At 36.8% G+C, this 22,375-nt stretch overlaps 1 protein-coding gene across 3 annotated transcripts in view; it reads left to right on the forward strand.

Annotated features, from left to right (window-relative positions):
* LOC129756576 (1-phosphatidylinositol 4,5-bisphosphate phosphodiesterase-like) overlaps positions 1-22,375 on the forward strand; it is a 130,203-nt gene that overhangs the window by 55,014 nt on the left and 52,814 nt on the right. For 2 of the 3 annotated variants that reach the window (XM_055753483.1, XM_055753482.1), the window contains exon 1: positions 2,396-2,947. The exons of the other annotated variant lie outside the window; for it this stretch is intronic. The gene's annotated coding sequence lies outside the window, so the exon portion shown is untranslated. Of the gene's footprint in view, positions 1-2,395; positions 2,948-22,375 lie in introns of those variants that run through there. 3 annotated transcript variants of the gene reach the window in all.

Raw genomic sequence — 22,375 nt, forward strand, 5'->3', positions numbered from 1 at the left:
CAAAATCGACAAAAATGACAAAGTGACAAAAATGACAAAAATGACAAAAATGACGAAAATGACAAAAATGACAAAAATGACAAAAATGACAAAAATTACCAAAATTACAAAAATTACAAAAATTACAAAAATTACAAAAATTACAAAAATTACAAAAATTACAAAAATTACAAAAATGACAAAGATGACAAAATTGACAAAAATGACAAAAATGACAAAAATGACAAAAATGACAAAAATGACAAAAATGACAAAAATGACAAAAATGACAAAAATGTCAAAAATGACAAAAATGACAAAAATGATAAAAATGACAATAATGACAAAAATGACAAAAATGACAAAAATGACAAAAATGACAAAGATGACGGAAATGACAAAAATGACAAAAATGACAAAAATGACAAAAATGACAAAACTGACAAAAATGACAAAAATGACAAAAAATGACAAAAATGACAAAAACGACATAAATAATAAAAATAGCAAAAATGACAAAAATGACAAAAATGACAAAAATGACTAAAATGACAAACTTCTGAACGAGTAGTGAGTCATTTATTAAGATTGTTTTACAATTTCTATAAGAAGTCATCGTTGTTTCAAAAAATCGTAACTCAAAACTCTTAGCACATCGACTTAAAAATTTCTGATTTCTTTTCCAAACGAAACGTGAATTAAACATTCATTTCACCAAAAAAATTAAGACGAAACGTGGCGATCAATTGAACAATTGCGAAATTTTGAACAATTCGCTCAATCAATTATTCAGTTTTCGATCTCGGTGTAAGTTAGGTCCTGGTCGTGAGGCGAGAACATCATCAATAAATTATCCAATTTTCACGCAATTGTTTTTGCGGGACATCGCCATTCAGACCAGTTAAGGTGAATGTTTACCCTGGATCGCTGACAGACAGTCGACACGACAATATTCTAAACCTGACGAATCCACGTTCGTCGAAGTGGATTATTTTTCAAGGTTTCATTTTTTTTGCTGTTTTCCATCATTTGTGGACCTTGGCTGGTATCGTAAAGGTTATGCAAAACAGCGCGTCGTTTCATTAAATCGAATGGATCAATTGCTAATTTCCCAGCGGAGTATGGCCGAACCATTTTTTATGATGGTGGTGTTTGATTAAATTGAATTGTGATTATATATGCGAGTTTGTCCTGTTTGTGTTCCTCCTTATTACAGTTTCTTTTTTTTTACTCGTGGGTATCACTCGTCGAACCATTATGAATTTTATTATCGTATGGGATGTGGGGTGTGCGTTCTATACACACTCGGGATTGGGAAATTGAGCACCGTTTGGCTAGCATTTTATTGGCTTCGTCGGCAAATTGGTTCTGGGCTCTGACGACATGCCCGAAGGAAGGTCACCGATACGTTGGAAAATTTGACCGATTTTGCAAACCAAAATTTTACAACAAGCTCCGGTGTCAATAAGCTAGCTTCTGTCTGTATCATTTTTGGCTGAATTTTTGAAAATTAACTTGATCTTAAAAGAGTTAATGATTTTTTAAAACCTTTTCAAACAGTTGGCATCAAGAATTTCAAAAATAGGATTTTAACTTTTTAATGCATTTTCTGTTGCAAATTTGAAATGTTTCAAATATATAACGAAGGGTCGAGTAGGAACCCTTTAAAAAAAATCTGATTTTTTTTAAATATTTGTTTAGGATGAATTGAAATCTGATTTATATCTATTGGATTTCTGGCTGGCTTCGTTTCGCAATCCCTTATGAAATTCTTCCACATTTCACCTCGCTAGAGTTCCAACTATTTTGCGCACGATTTGACCACCGTATTTTGTTAATTCAATCGGAAAACAGCTTTTTTATCTAGACATTATGTCCGGGGTTTTTCTTTCGAACCAAAAATGAAAAATTGACCTTCTTTTCCACTTTTCCAATCGTTTCAAATTTCAGCTTATCATTAGAACCTCTAGGAATCCTTTAACGATTTAACCACAAAAAGTACGCCCTATGCAGTTGAAATTTGATAACTGAAATTTCGACTCAGTAAAACGTCTGCGAAATGAATTATTACGTAGGTATGAATCTCCAAAAGCGACTTTAAACTCGCCTGGGGCTAGTTGAATTTTGCATCTTCCGACACGTGCTGGAGAAGTATCCTTCCACCCCCTCCGGATCATCGCCGGAAAATTCTTCTATTTGTGTGTGGTTGCATGGCGTAAATAAGTACGAACGAAGAGGGACACAAGGCAAAACGTGATGAAACCCCCCAGAGGAAGCCCTTTACGACATACAATGTGTGCTGTTCCCTTTCGGTTGGTGTTGTTGTTGGTACATTTTGTGCAAACCGGCGAAAAAAAAACACGGATTTTCCACCTGACAAAAACATACGACTATCGGCTGGCCCATCGCAGACGGTTTCTTGCCTTTGACGCAGTAAAGTCGTCGTCTCCACTTCCGCGTGTGACCGAGGTTTCGGGAAAGCTGCTGACAGGACCTCGTTGTGCTTCTTCGGAAAAGGAAAAACCATCTCTCGAACGAACGGTGGCATCAAGTGTGAGAATATCTTCAACAACCAGCCGGAATTGCGACAGGGACACACTTTCCATTGTTTTCCAGCTCGCCAAGTTCAAGTTACATTATATCCGGAGAGCTTTCTGGCTTTGGTGGTGCACTTGAGTTGAAGTGGTGTTGTTCAGTTGCGGTTTCCTTTCGTTGGAGTTCTATTTCTGATAAGCTACCCCCAATTCAAACCAGTGCAGTGCGAAGGAATATAGATTTGCGTGATTGATTTCAAGTGAAGGTACAGCGACGAACGTGGGCTTCTTTGAGTGCATTTTTAACAAGCGTGCAGTGATTTTTACTCAGCCGGCTACTCATTGGATACGTAACTGTTTCACCCTAGTGCCTTGAAATTTAATTAGTGTTCAGCTAAGCTGAAGAGGATATATTATCGAACGTCTTTATAAAGGTAATTTTAAAATTCCTAAAACTGAGGGAATTTTGTCCTATATCCACGAAAAACCATATAAAAACCACGTAAAACAAATTTATGACGGTCACCATGAAATATAAAAAAATGTCTGATCGAATCGCTCTTTGGTGCCACAGAAAATTACCATTTAAAATCGTAAATCTTATCGAGTTCTGTTCTATTCATAATATTCCATGGATTTTGTTCTGATAGCGTTTACTATAAAAACCAATATAATTCTACATTTTTATGAGTGTATCGTTCATCCTTCGCAAAATTGTTCGACGTTATCCTCAATGACTTTATTTTCCTTTTTTTGTTTTTAAACAAAAAAAATATTGACTGTTGAATGAAAGATACAATACAATATTTTGTAATAAAAATACGTTAGATTACAAAAGACTAAACTATTGAATAAACTTCAGATAATTGAACTTGCCTTTCGTGATTGGTGAGAAATAATCAACATTGCACAGTGAACCAAATTAAAGGTGCTGGAAACAAGCATCAAAAAACAAGCATCAAAATTTCATTATACAACGTCGAGAATCTCACTTCATCATAGGAGCCAATAACGACGCCGGCCAAGTCCATGTAGTCGATAGGAGGAAGGGAAGTGCAGCACATGTGGAGAAATGTTTAGCGGAGACCGGCTGTAGGGGAAAGGTTTCCTAAATGGGCCTATCGGGTTAAATGACCCTACGGCTGTTTGATGAAATGGCTGACTAGACAGCTTATCTGACCAATGCATTTTGAGGGTGATACGCTTCGAACATAAGGCAAGAAAGAATTTTATGAATATACAAACTCAAAAAAATTTAAAAAATCGAACAAGGTTTTGAAACATTTTGTACGTCTAAACAAACTTGTACGTCTCGGTGGTCGAGTGGTTAGCGTGGTAAGACGGTAATCGCTGGTCCACTGATGGCATGGGTTCGATTCCCATCTCGGTACTGGTTGTTAAATGTTAATCTTAAGTTGTCCACGTCATTTATTCAGTCTGTAAAGCCTAAATCGGCTAAGACGGTGTATGTCTTTTCAAATATTTCGACATTTAAAAATTATACGTAAAGAAGCTTAAAACAAAAACTAGGATGGTTTTTGTTTCTTACTCAAATAAACTTAAGAAATTAAACATATTTCAGCTTTTGTGAAGGTTTAATAATGATTATATAGTGGAATAATAGAGTGTTTTTGTATGCCCCCATCATGTTTGTAAAATGCCTCCATCCTAAAATATAAGTTAAATAGAATAAATAAAGAATTTTTATCACTGAAACTTCAAATCTAAGCTCTAAATAACATCTTATGAGAGAATTGACGATCTAAAAAACAGATTTGAGAAAGTTTTTCTCATGGATGTACTGCCTCCATAGTATGGCAACCCTAACTTTTGTTTTATTCCATAAAATTATGTATATTATAGATTTCTATGAAACTTCAGCTTTGTCGTACGGAAATTATTACTTTCTAGCTGTTTCAATGAAATTATACGGAAATATTGCCCAAAAAACAGAAATTTTGTTCAAAACATAAATAGGCGCATTTAGCCCGCACGGTTTGAGGTTCGGCATTTTAGACAACACTTATAATAAAATCATTTTCTTGGAAACAGAAGAAAATTTCAACGTAAAAATTACTCTTATGTATAGAAAACAGATGCCTGCACACGTGCATATAGTTTCTGTACACATATTCGATGTGATATTTGATTAAATCAGTATTCTGCTTAATAGGCGCATATAGCCCGCTCCTCCCCTACACCAATGTTCCGAAAAGCAATCAAAATAAACGCTCAGGATGCGTTTCCTGTTGGATACATTCTGACTGTATAATAGGAAAGCGCCTCTCGCAACTGCTTCGCCCGACTGGTATGCAATCTCGATCAGCGCTCTACTCAGCAATGCCAACCGAGTCCCATCATTCAGAATCATCGGGTTTGCAAACTTCGCATATCGGAGATGAGTGAGATACCAACTGATCCATTCTGAATGTCACTCACTCAGTATCCGCCTGGCTGATTAGAAATTGAAAAGACGGCGGAAGTGACCATCTTTCCATCACAAACACAACTACAGTTAGATTTTATTCTTACTGTAGTAAAAAAAGCTGTAAAATCAAATAAATTTTTATAATTGGCTATGTTTAAAATCAAACAACATTTGCTAATGATCGGTTACATCTATCACTCGCTCACTGCCTGAACCATTCACTCCTGATCCTAGCCCAACATGATTCGCCGTATGCATCGCTCAATGGTGAGATTCCAATTTGATGATAGTGCTGCACTGTTTTGACAGCAAACATCGTGCGAGGTGATCTGTATTTTAGCGATGAATAGAACGATCGATGATCGGATAAGTCCAGTAGCAATCAATAACAAAACCCGATCGCTGTACGTTCACTTGCGAAGTGCAATCAGGAATATTTATTGAAAATGAGTGATTTTCGGAACACTGCCCTACACCAGCCCTCCACAAATTTCCCCGCTGAGTGTTTGGGGAGAGGGTAGTGTGGCACGGAAAATCATCTTGGTAGGCAATGAAGCCACGTTGGAGTTATGCTCATAACACCTACAATTCCTAAGTTTCCTATAGAAACTCCTGATCATTCCTTAAGAGGCCATATTTCAAGAAATTTCCTAATTTTATAGGCGTTTTTTTCACTGGGACTGTATTTTTGAGATTCTGAGTGCTTTTCAACCGACAGTTGCTCTAGCTATAGTCTTTTGAAGGTATCTGGAGGATAAAACCGATGAAAAATTGAAAATACCTCTAAAACTTACGTGTCCTTTTACCAGACATAGAAGTGTCCGTCCGATGTAGCAACTTCTCAAGCACGTTGACCAGAATTCGCTGGTTTTGCTACGGGTGGCCAATGAGAAGCCTAATACGCATTCCACCGTTGAAAACGGTTTAAATTTCCGTTAATCGTTGCGAGTTATGGGCTATTTGCTGAGTAGCAAAAATTACTTCAAATGGTGCATCCTCAAAGTTTTTGTTTGTTTTGTTTACTTCTATGAGGCCTTGCTTGCCTGGGTTGCTGTATATCAACAAAGGGTCTGGAAATTGTTGGAACGCTTAGGTAAACGTATTCCCATCCTTAGATTTGTGCAAACAATGTAATTGAAATACTGAAAGTGTCCATTTTACACGCTGTGTCCGTCTTTCCCGACTTTCCACTTGCTTTTTTTTGACATATTTGGATATCGCATTGAGTGCAACGACTTAAGTGAACGTCACCTGTATGCAGCCAGAAAGGAGTGAGCAATATCATGAATTCTCGATTTTAGAGGCTGGACGAAATCAGAGACTTTTTACACTGTGACACTTATCAAAAACCACAAAAGTGTTCACTATTGCAGTCAATGAACAAACTCGTATAAGGGCCAGATATGCCAGTCAACCACCAAAACTGGTATTTTGGACTCGCTGGGTGTGCTTATGACAGCTTTTATCTTGGAAACAGTACATCTTAGTTCTTGGATAAAACTAAGCATTCCTCGGATACACTGATCCATGTCCATGAGGGGTCTTGAAGGGTGAAATAATTGCGAAATTTGCGATACATTCAACAGGGCATAACTTGTTTATCATTAATCAACATATTTAGCACACTTTCTCATGGATGTGTATTGTTTACATGCTTTCAAACTCGAAGTCGTGTTTTTCGATTCAACGAAAATGAAGGTGAACCAACGCAAGTCGAGAAAACAAATTCTTTCCAAACACCTGAAATTTTCTGACCTGTCGCAACGGAAGTTGGGAAAAATATTGAACATTCACCATTCAACCGTCTCCAGAGTGTTGAAGCGGTTCCAGGAGCAGTTGACGTTGGACACAGGCAAAGGAGCTGGAAAAAGCTTTGTCCAGAATGCAAAGGAGAGAGCTGAACTACATACATACACAGAACTTCCCAAACCGCGATGAGCGACAACATCGACGGCTAAAACTCGGGTATGGAAGCTCTACGAGAAGATGCTGACAAAATTGATGGACGACGAAACGTATATAAAAGCTGATTTTAATCAAATTCCGGGTCCGGGGTTGGAGTTTTTTTACCGGCCAGAGTAAGTTTGATGTGGACCACAAATTTAAAAAGAAGAAAATGTTGAAGTTCGCCAACAAATATCTCGTTTGGCAGGCCATCTGCTCTTGCGGACTGAGGAGTGAGCCTTTCGTGACAAAGGGCACAGTAAATGGCGAGATCTACAAATTTGAGTGTCTAGAGGGGCGCTTTTTGCCACTATTCTAAAAGTGTCCTAGAGTGGTATGAGGCCAATTCTGTCCATTTTTTTTTCTAAAGGACATGAACCCGCCAAACTGTGCGGAGATGCGCCCGGTGGAACACTACTGGGCAATAATGATGCGGGAACTTCGGAAGAGCAAGAAGACAGTCAAAGACGAGAAGGACATGTTAAATGGAGAAAAAAAATGAGAAACTAATATCGGATGACACTTTAAAGACTTTGATGGAGGGCGTCAAGCGAAAATGTGTTCAATTTTACACTCGAGGCTTCATCGATTGACTTTTCTTTTGATTTTCTTTTGGTTTGATTCTAAACATTATAAGAAAATTGGCATGACATTCTCGGCGTCGCAATAATTTCGTGTTCGCCCTTTACGCCCCACGTTTCTTTGAGAGGATTCGACAATCATGAAAACATGTTCAGTTGATCACGGGATATCGCTGGTATGGTTCTTAGCCTGGGCTTTGTAAAGGTACAGGCCAACCCTGAGTCAGGCCTCCGAAGCGGCTTCAGGTGCGGATGCAGACGAGAGAGCAATTTCATTCCCGTTTGGCAGAAGGCAGCTTGCTAAATCACTAGCGACTTTGGTAGACCCCATCAAAGAGGTCCAAGAGCTGATGTTTTTTTTTTATTAGTTGTTAACCCAGGTGGTAAATCCAATTTACGGATTGCACTCCAAGGCGCGGCGAGCCACCGCGTCCCCCCGGTTTGCTACTCTGGGTCCATGGGTGCAATTGGACGACTCATGATACAATGCTAAGCAGGCCTCGGCATCGTCGAAATAAAAAATCGAAAGTGAAATTTCCTGTCATTCGCCTCATCTCACCGTTAGTCGATTTCGAGCACATCATTCTCATCTGTCAGATCGAAGCAAACACTTTTCTGCTCACTACTCATGTGAAACAAATGTTCTTCGATTTCTTTCCGTCATATTCTCATCTCATTGCAATATTCACAGTCGAAAATTTCAACGACGAGAGAAACTACTCGAAAGCAGTGCCTTCAGTTTCAACGTCAGGAGGCTTTCATTTTCGTTTCGAATATTCAGCTTCCAGCTCAGTGAGCAGTTTCAATTCTGCATCCGCCCGCTTACTGCAGGTCACATGCAATGCACATCAATGGAGGTTGGTAGTTTTCATTTTTTCCCCACAAATTGAGTTTTAAGTTTATTTATCTGAGCAGGTAAATCCACAACGACGGAAGGTAAAACCCACCCGCTTGGAGAGGTCCATCACGGCAACGATCACAGATCTCCTGAGCCAAAACTGGAAACATAACGGTGAAAATGGTTTGGGCTTTCTGGCTGGACCCTCCGGGTTATATCGATTTCAAGATGGTACAGTCGCTAGCGGCCGTATCGAGGCGCAAAAGGTAACCGTTTTGGGGCAACCGATGCCGCCCAGGCTAGTCCGGAAGAAGCTGAGAGTTGACCCCGGTGCTACATAAACTACTCCTAATGCTACTCCAAGTTAATCGACAAGGTTCCGAAGCGATTTTTTTGAATTTTTAGTATAAGCAAAAAATGAGTTAAATTATAACTATAAATAAACTGAAATTAATTATATTACATTTTTATAGATTTCTATTACATTTTGAAAGATTTTCATCAAATTTATATAGATTTTTGAAACATTTGAACATACTGATGTCTTAGAAACTGTTTGTTTACATTTCTCGGTTTGGCGGAGGTTTTTGACCGACGCACAGTCACAAATGTATGTTTGCTTGACATTTAGCACCATATTCGACGTGCATATTTTGTGGAAAAAACGACCGAGCAAATCAAAACAAATGTTTTTTGATTTTTCTTTAGTTGTAGGTTACCTCACTCCTTATTTTGTTTTGCTCACTGAAAGGACTGACGAAAGCGCCGATGAAATTTCCGATTGAAGAAAAACTGCTCGAATGAGAAGAAACATCGTTTCGCATTGAAGCTGACGTTTGCTGTCTTCACTTCACACTGACGTTGAGAGCAAATGAAAGTGAGACGAAGAAACTGAACATGAAGGAGAAAAGAATATAGAGCTAAGTGAGAGTGAAGAGTGAATAATCGAAATCGAAACTACATGAATGGTTAGCAAAATGAAGCTCACTGGGCTCGTTAGTGAGCGACGATTGCTTTGTGAATGTGAATATGCCAGGGCCTGATGCTAAGGAACACTGTACCCCCTACGCCATAAAGTCCACCTGGGGCCACTGACCTTTGTTCCCACCTCGAACTGTTTGACACACTTTGTTTCAATAGTGGGAGGTCATTTCGCGCTAGTGCGCTCCAAGGCAATACTCGTTTCCGAATCCTCTATCAGCAATACCTCATTCTAACACAACTCGATGCGCAACCCCTCCTCTGACGAGTTAGGACCCGACATCTCATCGTGTAAATGAGGTCCTCACGCAGCGCAACTACGAACTTCGTGAATCCTGTCGGACTTCCTGGACACAAAGCGAGTTGTCGACGACACTTTCTCTGTTCAAACACGCGGGTAGGGGGGGTAAGCCCCCTGAGCCACGTGTAGGACTCAGACTCCTCCGAACTCACAAATAGTGTTGGCTTAAGTCACCACTCAGCGCAACTACTCGATCTTCAAGTCGGGCGCTTTACTCACCCGAAGCGCAGATCGAGCTATAGACCGCCCTCATCAGGTCACACTCGCGGTTCAGGCGCAACAATTCCCGAAACGCGTGTCGAACCCTGACACCTCCGGCAAACTGTGCCTCTCAGACACTGACGTGTAAAACACGTCTCAAGTGATCGGCCCACCATTGGCCACCACTTTGCGCATCTACCGAAGCGCAAAACGAGTTGGCGATCGGTCTCCATCCGGTCACGTCTGCATATCAGGGTCATGACCCCCCCGAAAGCGTGTTGGACCATCACGCACACACCCAAGTACTGGTACCTAAGTATTCGGGTGCACTACTTCTTCCGCGCGGGTTTGGCAGACCCGTCGACAGCCTCTAGTGGGTTTGGTGTAGTTCTCTTGGCCGTACGTCTGCAATATGCCGGACTTGCAGACACGTTTCCACTCTGCACCACGGGGAGGTGGAACTACGTCGCAGAGCTGATGTATGTATGTATGTATGTATGGTTCCCCCATCGGTAGCAAGGTCCAGCCTATATCTGTCTGGCTTGCCCTTCGAATTGCTTTTCAGGCTTCCACGGCCGATGGTTCGTTGAGGGAAGGCATCCAACCTTCAGAGACCTACAATGGTTGGCAATCCACTCCGCTTGCAATAGTCTCTTCAGATTAACCCCAGATGCATTCTCTCTGAAATATATGATTATTTATACAATGAAACACATCTTATTTTTCGGCAACTTATGGGTTTCGAAACCAAAAGTTTTTCTTTCCGATACCGAGAATCGAACCCAGTACGCTTGGGTTACCAGACTCGCGCCAGCCTATCCACTAAGCCACATCAGCGCTTATTTGACTAAAGTATGGACTTATATGCAATTATTCAGTTTACTTGGCCAATCCCGAAAGCAGCTTACACCATACCCGGCACCATGGCTTCGTGTAAACTATTATGTTGTGATTGTATAAAGCATGGATCACGACAAATCTGGACGCACTAGACGCATAGGAATACTCCTATCGGACCAGTAAGTAACCAAACCGGGCATCGAAGCAGAATTTAGTAGCCAAAGGACGTGCCCAGAAGTTATACAACAAGATTCCAACGAAGTTCGACGGATGCATCCGCTTGGATGACGAAACGTACGTGAAGATGGATTTTGGGCAGCTTCCTGGCCAAAAATTTTATAAAGCCACTGCAGTGGTGCATTGCACTGGTCGGGGTAATGTCCCCGGCAAGTTCAAATTCGTTTTTGCTGATAAGTTTGCAAGAAAGTGTTTGATCTGGCAAGGTATTCGCAGCTGCGGACGAAAAACATCGGTTTTTTGTGAAAAACAAGACCATGGACTCCGAAATGTCCAAGGAGGAGTGCCTGAAAAACGTTTTTTTTTTCGAACATTAGATCTCACAAAAGATCAGTTAAGTTTTCGCCAGATTTGGCGAGCCGCCACTACAGCTAAGAGGTACTACAGTGGTATCGGGACAACGGGTGGATTTTGTCGAAAAGAACATCAACCCACCCAACTGCCCTCAATTCCGTCCTATCGAAAATTTTGGGTAATTGTCAAGCAGAAAATGAAGAAGAATGGTAGGACGACTCGGGATGCAACAGAGATAGAGATTGTGGAACAAAATGGCCGCTAAGTCAGCGAATAGGGTGTCCAAACTACAAAAGTTCGAAAATTCATCAAAACACTATCGGAATATTTTTTTCATTATTTTTCCTTAAAAGTGCAATAAAAACCCTACATTTTAAGTACAAAACATTTTTATTTCGTTTACATAGCTTCGAGATAGACCCGTTTTAATGCGTCCAGATTTGTGGTGATCCATGCAGAGTGGCCACCCATCCGGGAAAAACGGGAAAAGCGGGAAAAAGACGGGATTTGAAATCCAACGGGAAAAAAGCGGGAAAAAGCCGGGAATTTTTTCAAAAAGTCGGGAATTTTTGACTCAGTGAAAATCTGTTCAATGAAGTTCAGTCGAAATAGGTCGAAACAAGTGGAAATGGATTGACAGTTGATCGCCAGTCGCTTTCCAATAAACTTCGAGCGATTTCTACCAGGTCGAAACGAATCCTCCTGCCGAACTGGAACTGTTTCGATTAGTTTGAACTTGCTTCATTGAACAACAAAAGTATGTTCCCGAATAGCCAGATTGCTAATCGAATAGAAATGGGAAGAACAAAAATAGGCTATTTGATTCCAGACGGTATTGCTCTCTATTTTTTGAATGAAGTTTTCAATTTACTACAGAATTGTAGCGAGTTCGTATTAGGATTTGACGAAACGTTAAATACGATTGTGCAGAAGCAACAAATGGATATTAGTGTGCGCTTCTGGAACACAAACCTAGTTGAAGCAAGGTATATTGGTTCTACATTCTTATCGTCGACGCGCTCGAATGACCTTTTGTATGGCGGGAAACTATGTTTTTTTTTAAAAATCCTGATCTACTGAAACGAGTGATCCAGTATTCCATGGATGGTCCAGCAGTAAATTGGAAATTGCTCAAGGAACTAACTAGCGAGGTTCAAGAACTTGTTTCGAATCCGGCGTACGATTCTCACCATTGGGAGCTGTGGACTTCACACTGTACATAAAGCGTTCAAGGAGAGACTTAGGTAAAGTGAATGGAATTAGGATGAATTTTTGAGGACGTTGTATAGCCTGTTCAAACACATTTCACTTAGAAGGGCAAATTATACTGCAGTAACGGGTTCAACTATGTTTTCGTTAATATTGTGTGACATTCGCTGGGTGGAAAATGAACGCGTTGCTGAACGTGCTGCCAAAATGCTACCGTACCTCAAACGGTTTGTCGACGAGGTAAAAAAAAACAAGAGGAGACAAAGATTAAGGAAAATTATTCAAATTTTAAGCGGAGTTTTCCATCGATTTCCCGGTCGAAGGTATTTGACATTGTTGCTAAAGCTGTCGATGATAATTTGCTGGGACCAAAACTGAGTTTTTTTTTGTTACGGCCGCCTCGACCGTTGAGTCCTTTTTACGCGAGTATGGTTCCGTTTCTCTTCGATGATTTAACCGGACTTGTAAGAGCATTGATAAAGAAAGTTGTAAAGCCAAGCCTGGACGACTAAACGTTAAAAAAAAACTGTTATAGAACACAAAAATAAATCTCCTACCTCCTGGAAGCGTAGAAATTGGAGTCTCAACTAAATCGGCAATTAAGAAAGCAAAAGAGTCTGGTCATGTTTCCGACAAGGATATCCTTGTATTCAGAAATAGCTGTAGTTCGTTTTACTGTCGATTTTTGAATAAAATGGCAATACGATCTCCCTTGACTCCCATCCAATCCGGATGTGATTGCACACTATCCAGATATTGCCAAAAAACGTTTAGACCTGTGTCTAGAAGTACTTGTTGAAAAGCAACACTTAAGTAGAGCTTGTGCTGATAAAATTAAGGACGAATTCGGACAATTGTGTGCAATACCTTCAATTAGAACATCATTTCGGGATATCGAAGAAAAACACAACGATTGGATATTTTTTGGATGGAATTTATGGGCGAATCGAAAAAGGAGTTCTTCAATTTAACGACCTTATTGCAAAAAAAAACTAATTTTGTCTCATGGCAACGCGACGATGGAAAGAGGCTTTTAGGGGGTCAGGGGGAGTTACAGCTATAACGGTAACGAAATCGTTAATCCAGGATGCATGGTCTCAATTCTCATTCGAGATGTATGTCGAATCCTTAAAAGCAAAAAAATGGAGGAAAATTTGAAAAAAAACTATAGCGAAAGGGGAGCAAGAGGCAGAAAAGGAGAGTAAGGAACTGGAAGCGAACAAATTGAAGGTGCTTTTCGACGCTCAGAGAGAGGCAAGCTTGATGGACGAAAAAATACAAAATATTTAAAAATATATGACATACAAATAAAATTGAAAAATGATAATCAACATTTTCGAATCGAGTGACATAGTTTTAGACATTTGAAAAAAAAACCCTGCTCAATCGAATGATTTGCAGGTCAATTGGTAAACATAACTGAAACAAAAACAATTTATAGATCATTTATCATTAAAAGAAAGCTTAATCGATTTTCGTTTATATGGTTTCAAAAATGAAAATTCGGAATTTTGTTTGGTTTTTTGTTGTATAAAACCGGGAATTTCGTGAGACCATGCGGGAAAAAAACGGGAAAAATGCGGGAAATTAAAAATTGATTTTGAGTGGCCACCCTGTCCATGCTTTTCTTGTAACTGTTAGTATAATTTGGATGAATGAGACAATCAGGTACACAACCAGTAAAAATCTATAACATCTTCGATAATATACATTTACCACATGTATTCCGGCATCCGTATATACCTATATCTGGCCAGCTGGCAACTGATTGATCATTCTTATAAATTTATTAACATGGGAAAACACATCTTACCTATCGGCCGATATTAGATTTCAAATCTTAAAAAAACTGCCGATAGTGGGATTTTAAATCCAATACACCAGGCTACCTGAATTCTAAATATGTTTGATCATCATTTGCGATCAACTTCTTGAATGTGTATAGCTTTCATTTGGAATTTCTCATCACTTCAAACATTTTCGTACCGTCTCACGTTTCACTACCGACTGCATTCTCAAAGAGGTCCTAGAGTTGATCCAGAAAAAGGAATTGGTAACACTTAAAGTCCAACATTCGCAAGGAGGATGAGGACAAGGTATCATAAATGATTACGCTTATCATCGCGACCAACAAGTTAGCTTTCTGTGATAGATAGAAAAGGACTTTAAGTCTTAAGAGAAATAAGGAGTCATAAGGGGACTCATAGCAACAGCGACAACCTTTGATTCGGGAAGATCCTAAAAGATAATTGCCCTAAATATGGGATGGTGCGCAAGTAAAAGATGGCTATCAAAAACCAAACCCAACCTCAAATCACGGTCAAACCAAGTGAGGAACTAGCGGGAGTTGATTGAGGTCAAACACTTGAAAAGACGTACGGCAACATCCTCCAACACGTGAGGAAAACCTGTCGAGCTCGCCCCGGTGCAATTGGATCTGAGTGAGTCCTACTTTGTCCTACGAATTAAGTAAAATGCTACAATCCTTTTTTAATGCAAATATGTGGACAGGGAATGTCATTTAAAAATCTTTGAACGAACATTGAACGTTGAAATAATAAAAGACTATTCTAATAAAGCAATCGTACAGCTTGCAACTATTTGTAAGCTTTAATTCATGCGGCAGAACTATCTTCAATTGCCACTTTATTTACGCTTGGAATCCATTCGACTGAATTTTTCCGTGGATCCGTTCTGCGAATCGATGTTGACGACAGGACTGCTTCTGTTCATTCAGCCTTTTAACCAACAAAACAAAACTTGCAAAAATCCGCGCTCTGCCTGCAAGTGCCAGGACGCGAAATGTTGGCATAAAAATGGCTTTAGAATGTCAGTCCATTTCCCAGCTGGCCGTCCATCGCATCGCGTCGCCGAGAGACGAGACGAGCGAGAGCAACAATCATCCAAAACGTCATCATATGAACCGACATAAACACCGCAGGGTATTTTTATGTGCCGTACCATCTTAGCGGGCCATGCCATGCTTTTGTTATTCCTCAATCCGTTCGCATGCAAATGTCAGCGCCGGCTTTGGTTCGTTCGTTCGAGCTCGGTGGGCTGGGGAAAAAGCGAATCCTGGCTACTAGATTGAAAAACGGCTAACCTTTCAGGAAGACCTACTTTTGAAAATATATTTTTGCACCCGAAAAACAATGCGCTCGAAAACGATTATTTGTTGAAAAGATCCGGCGGGCGCGAAAAACTTCCTCCGCTTCGTTTCGTAAAATTCTCCGTTGTTAAAGTTTGTCCGCGCTGGGTGGCTCGGCTCTGGTTGTTCCAAGCTTGGCCTGATAACGGTTTACATTCATAAATTTTCATCTCTTCCGTTGAAACTCTGAAGTTTAGTATGGGTGAAACGGTGGGTGAGAAGAAATAAGGGCCACCCGGCTTCTTTGCACTCATTTGTGTTTGCTCAATTCCTTCGGCGCTTTTGGTTCCTGTACTGCGGGTGCTCATTTTGTAAGGATGTTTGTTATGTGGAGCTGTGGGATATTGAAATGTCTCATACGAAAGTTCTCTTTCCGGTTCCTATATCAAACAAATGATTTTTTTCGCTGAAATGGGTATTTTTAAACACACTCTAAAAATAAAATCATAATTCCCGAAATCAATGTCACTCTTTCTTTTTTAAGGCTGAGTCCGTACAAATGCTTCTACCTTCCGATGTCTCCTTTGGCGATAATTAAATAAATCAAACAGCGCGAGTTTATTAAATTAAACATTACACACAGCCCATTTTCGAATGGGCAGCAAAACTGCTGATGGCTTTGCGCCATTTGTCACGTTCCTGGTGCCATGAACATATGAAGCGAGTTGTGTTGTGCATGGCAAGTCAACACCAATCTATAACAACATCCAACAAACGGGCCAAGTTTTCCGATCTAGCCGAGTTGAAGTCCACAAACGACCTGTCCCGGTGCTGCTTCTGCTACTTTGCTAACGTTGCTGTCGACAACTAGCAACAAGAGTAGGGCAGCACGCATAGAGTCTTCGTTGTCTCTTTTCCACACCCACAACGGCTTATGGGTTTGCCTAAATGGGAAAAAGCAATTTATCGATTTTGCCACCGTTCGTTATTGCCAATTCCGCCGATCATCCCCCCTTACTCTGTATGGTTACTGCTGGCAGTTAGTGCATAGGATGTGGTACTGCAAAAAGTGTGCAAATAAGTACATTCAAATGTAAAGAATTTAATTCTGATTAGTAGAAACATAGTTTTGTCAACTAATTGGCATCATTATATCTTTTTCGACGTTAACACTAACTATAAGCCATCGGAAAGTTTAAGGTGACAACGTAATCGTGAAATTAAAGATATTGAAAAACAAAAGGTCCCCAATCGATATCATTGTGCTCCCAAAACAAGTATCTGTGTTTCTGGCGGAGATGCTGACATCAAATATTCAAACCGGAAAATTGCTTTGTTTTTCAAAACCTTACCCAGGGTCATACCATGGGAGAATGCTATCAAATAAACAAATTATTAACAACTCCAACTCCACCTTGTCCCAATTCGATCCGTGTTCAAAAGTTGATGTTCCAAAACAAGTTTTCCTCTGAATAATTGAAAAAGTACCTACCACTCCGGTTTGGGGAAAAGCAGACTTGCACCTTACAGATCTACCTCTAAAGGTACAGACAATGAGAAATAATTAATCTCATAAACAGTTCTCATTAACGGTGGACCGAAACTTTTGCGTGTTCGTCTGCTGCTGCTACAATGGTAGCTGATTCTCCAACGCACCTGAGTTTTCCTCGATCATAATGGCCGGACAAAATCGGCATCAGCAACAACAGCACCAACAGAAGTGAAACAAACTCCACCATTCTGATTGTATCCTTCTGCTTTGCGTACAACCTCGTGCTATAAATATGTGCCTATTTGTAACCTCCTGTAGTACACTTCTTCAGAGTAATGACGTAGTCCGCAGAAAGTATCCTCATCATTATCCATTCTGTTCGGAGCTGTTCAGTGAAGGGGGTCTTAGGTTGCAGCTAAAAAAACAACCTGAAGCCAAGGGTGGTTTGGGTTGAAGGAAAAAATAATGACACACGAAAGCATTAATGTTTTCTTTGGCCGGGAATTGAACTGAACTACTCGTTGTTGGTTGCTGAGCCAAGAAAAATGTGCGTAGAGTACGCAAATGAAACCATAGAAGGATTAACCTAGAAAGTTCTGAATGGAACATCCCACATGTTATATAAAGGCGTTTTAGTGAGAAATTCGATAAATTTGATACTATCATTTCTTAACAATTTTTACATTTTTCAATTCATAAAAAACACAAAAATTATAGAAAAAAAATGACAAAAAATTAAATATTAGAAAAATAACAAAATGAAGACAAAAAAACAAGTCTGAAAACAAAAAATCAAGCAGTTATGAAAAATATGGCACAAATGGCAAAAATGACTAAAATGACAAATTTGGGAAAAACCACAAAAATGGCAATAATGCCAAAATAACAATAATGTAAAAAATAACTTAAATTACAAAAATAATAATGACGAAAAAAAAAATACAAAAATAACAAAAATGACGAAAATGACGAAAAAAACTAAAATACAAAAATGCTGATAATGACGGAAATGAAAAAAAAAAGGAAAATGACAAAAATGACAGAAAAAAACAAAAATCACGAACATGACAAAAATGATATTACTTACAAAAGTGGCAGAAATGACAAAAATTTCAAAATTGACGAAAATGATACAAATGACGAGAATGACAAAAATGACTCAAATGAAAAATATAACTAAAAGGACTTAAATGACAAAAATAATAAAAATGATAAAAATGACTGATAAAACAATAATAACAATGATAACAAAAATGAATAAAATGACCACAATTACAAAAATTACTTAATTTATTAAAATGACAAAATAGCAAAAATAGTAAAAATGGCAAAAAATGACAACTATGACGAAAATGACAAAAATGACGAAAATTGCAATAATGACATAAATGACAAAAATGACAAAAATAGCAAAAATAACAAATATTTTTGTCAATTTTGAAAAATAATGGTAAAACTGACTAAAATAACTAAAATGACTAAAAGAACAAAAATGATCAAAACGACCAAAATGACTAAAGAGATTTAACAAAAATGAGAAAAATAACAAAAATTACAAAAGTTACGAAAATGACAAAAGTGATAATGGCAAAAATATCTTAAACGGTAAAAATTACAGAAATGACCAAAATGACGGAAATGACACAAATGAATTAATTCACTCGAATGACAAAATCACAAAAACAGCAATGGTTAAATAAGCAAAAATAAACAAAATGACAAAAACGACAAAAAATGACAAAAATAGCAAAAATGACAAAAACGACAAAAAATACAAAAATTACAAAACTGACTTGAATTACAAAAATAACAAGAAGGACAAAAATAGCGAAAATGACAAAAGTGACTGAAATGACAAAATTTACAAAAAATGGAAAAATGACAAGAACTACACAAATGACAAAAATTACAAAAATGACAAAAATAAGAAAAATGACAAAAATAAAAAATGATAAAATTGACAAAAATGACGAAAATGATAAAAAATGATAAAAAAATAACAAAAATGATAAAATGACAAAAATGACAAAAATGGCATAAATGACAAAAATGACAAAAATGACTAAAACGACTTAAAAGACTAAAATGACAAAAATTACGAAAATTACAAAAATTACAAAAATGACAAAAGTTACAAAAATATCAAAAATGACCAGAATTACAAAAATGACAATAATGATCAAGTCGACAAAAATGACAAAAATGTCAAAAATGACAAAAATGACAAAAATAGCAAAAATGACAAAAATGACAAAAATGACAAAAATGACAAAAATGACAAATATGACAAAAATTACAAAAATTACAAAAATTACAAAAATTACAAAAATGACAAAAATAATAAAAACGACCAGAACTACAAAAATGACAATAATGATCAAATCGACAAAAATGACAAAAATGACAAAAATGACGGAAATGACGAAAACGACACAAATTACAAAAATGACTATAATGAAAAAAAAAAAATGTCAAATACGACAAAAATGACTAAAATGACAAAAATGACAAAAATGACAAAAATGACAAAAATGACAAAAACGACAAAAACGATAAAAATGACAAAAGTGACAAAAATGACAAAAAATGGCAAAAATGACAAAAATGACAAAACCGAAAAAAGGACAACAATGACTAAAATGACAAAAATTACCTATATTAAAATTACAAAAATTTCAAAAATGACAAATTCAAAAAACATGACAATAACGACAAAATTGGCAGAAATGTCAAAAATGACAAAAATGACAAAAAATAACAAAAATAGCAAAAGTGACGAAAACGACAAAAATTACAAAATTTATAAAAATGACCAAAATGACTAAAATTACAAAAATAACAAGACTGGAAAAACGACGAAAATGACAAAAATGACTGAAATGACAAAAATTGACAAAAATGACATACATTATAAAAATCACAAAAATGACAAAAATTTCAAAAATGGTAAAAACGACGAAAATGACTGAAATGACAAAATTTACAAAAAATGGAAGAATGACAAGAACTACACAAATGACAAAAATAAGAAAAATGACAAAAATAAAAAATGATAAAATTGACAAAAATGACGAAAATGATAAAAAATCATAAAAAATGACAAAAATGATAAAAATGACAAAAATGAGAAAAAATGACAAAAATGACAAGATAGCCAAAAATGATAGAAAATGACAAAAATGACGAAAATTACAAAAATAACAAAAATGACAAAAGTTACAAAAATATCAAAAATGACCAGAATTACAAAAATGACAATAATGATCAAGTCGACAAAAATGTCAAAAATGACAAAAATAGCAAAAATGACAAAAATGACAAAAATGACAAATATGTCAAAAATGACAAATATGACAAAAATGACAAGAATGACAAAACTGACAAAAATGACATTAATGACAAAAATGACAAAAAGGACAAAAATGACAAAAATGACAAAAATTACTAAAATGACTAAAATGACTAAAATAACTAAAATGACTATAATGACAAAAATTACAAAAATGACTTGAAGGCTTAAATGACAAAAATTACAAAAAATAACAAAAATGACAAAAATGACAAAAATGACAAAAATGACAAAAGTGACAAAAGTGACAAAAATTACAAAAAATGACAAAAATGACAAAAATGACAAAAATGACAAAAATGACAAAAATTACAAAAATTACAAAAATTACAAAAATTACAAAAATTACAAAAATGACAAAAATGACAAAAATGACAAAAATGACAAAAATGACAAAAATGACAAAAATGACAAAAATGACTGTTCAGGATCGCCCCTGATGGCAGGATCGATAGCATCAGATATTCCGTGAATAAATAAAAACGCACTCATTCTCAAAACATTACAACTTTAGTGGACTGTATTTTACTTCGATAGACTAAGACTTTGGATGGACTTTGGATTATGGACTTCTCACAAACTATGGTCCCCTTGGACCTCTGACACTGGCCATTCCGGCCTCTGACTCTGGCCACTTAGGCCTCTGATTTTGTTACCGTCTCCGCTGGTGGTTGGTCGGGAAAAGAGATCGAATCAAGGATCGACGGTGGCTCGATCCTTCGGAAAAACCTCTTCGTGTCCGAGGAAAATCGATGATATTTTGGCGCGCAACGCCAACCGTTAATGCTAGCAGCATGGCGATACTGCTACTAAGCCTTTTCTGGTGTTAGGGTGGTTCAATGAGCCTCGTTCGTTCCAGAACAATGACAAAAATGACAAAAATGACAAAAATGTCTAAAATGACAAAAATGATAAAAAGGACAAAAATGACAAAAATAGCAAAAATTACATAAATGACATAAATGACAAAAAATGACAAAACTGACAAAAATGTCAAAAATGGCTAATATTGCAAAATTAACAAAAAATGAAAACAATGTCAAATATGACAAAAATGACAAAAATGTCAAATATGACAATAATGACAAAAATGACAAAATATACAAATATAACAAAAATGACAAAATTGACAAAAATGACAAAAATGACTAAAATGACAAAAATGACAAAAATGACAAAAATGACAAAAATCACAAAAATGACAAAAATGACAAAAATGACATAAATGGCAAATATGTCAAAAATGACAAAAATTACAATAATGACAAAAATGACAAAATTATCAAAAATGAGAAAAATGACAAAAATGACGGAAATGACAAAAATGGCAAAATTAACAAAAATGACAAAAATGATAAAATGATAATATGACAAAATGACAGAATGACTAAAATGAAAATTATTAAAATGAATAAAATAAGAAAAATGTCAAAAATTAAAAATGACTAAAATGACAAATGTGATCAAAATGACAAAATGACTAAGATGAGAAAAATGAAATAATGAACAAAAGACTAAAATGACTAGAATGACTAAAATGATAAAATAACATAAATTACCATAATGACGAAAATTACAAAAAATTACAAAAATTACAAAGATTACATAAATGGTAAAAATGACAAAAACGAAAAAAGTATAACAAAAATGACAATAATGACAAAAATTACCTTAATTGAAGTGACAAAAATTACTAAAATGACAAATCTAAAAAAATGACAAAAACGACAAAATTGGCAAAAATCGAAAAATAACAAAAATGACAAAATTGACACAATTGACAAAAATGAAAAAGATGACGAAAAGGTAAAAAATTGCAAAAATGTCAAGTATCGTCGAAAAAAAAAAATGACGAAAATTACAAAAATAACAAAAATGACAAAAGTTACAAAAATATCAAAAATGACCAGAATTACAAAAATGACAATAATGATCAAGTCGACAAAAATGTCAAAAATGACAAAAATAGCAAAAATGACAAAAATGACAAAAATGACAAATATGACAAATATGTCAAAAATGACAAATATGACAAAAATGACAAGAATGACAAAACTGACAAAAATGACATTAATGACA

The sequence above is a fragment of the Uranotaenia lowii genome, chromosome 3, assembly GCF_029784155.1.
Source record: "Uranotaenia lowii strain MFRU-FL chromosome 3, ASM2978415v1, whole genome shotgun sequence".
NCBI classification, from domain to species: domain Eukaryota; kingdom Metazoa; phylum Arthropoda; class Insecta; order Diptera; family Culicidae; genus Uranotaenia; species Uranotaenia lowii.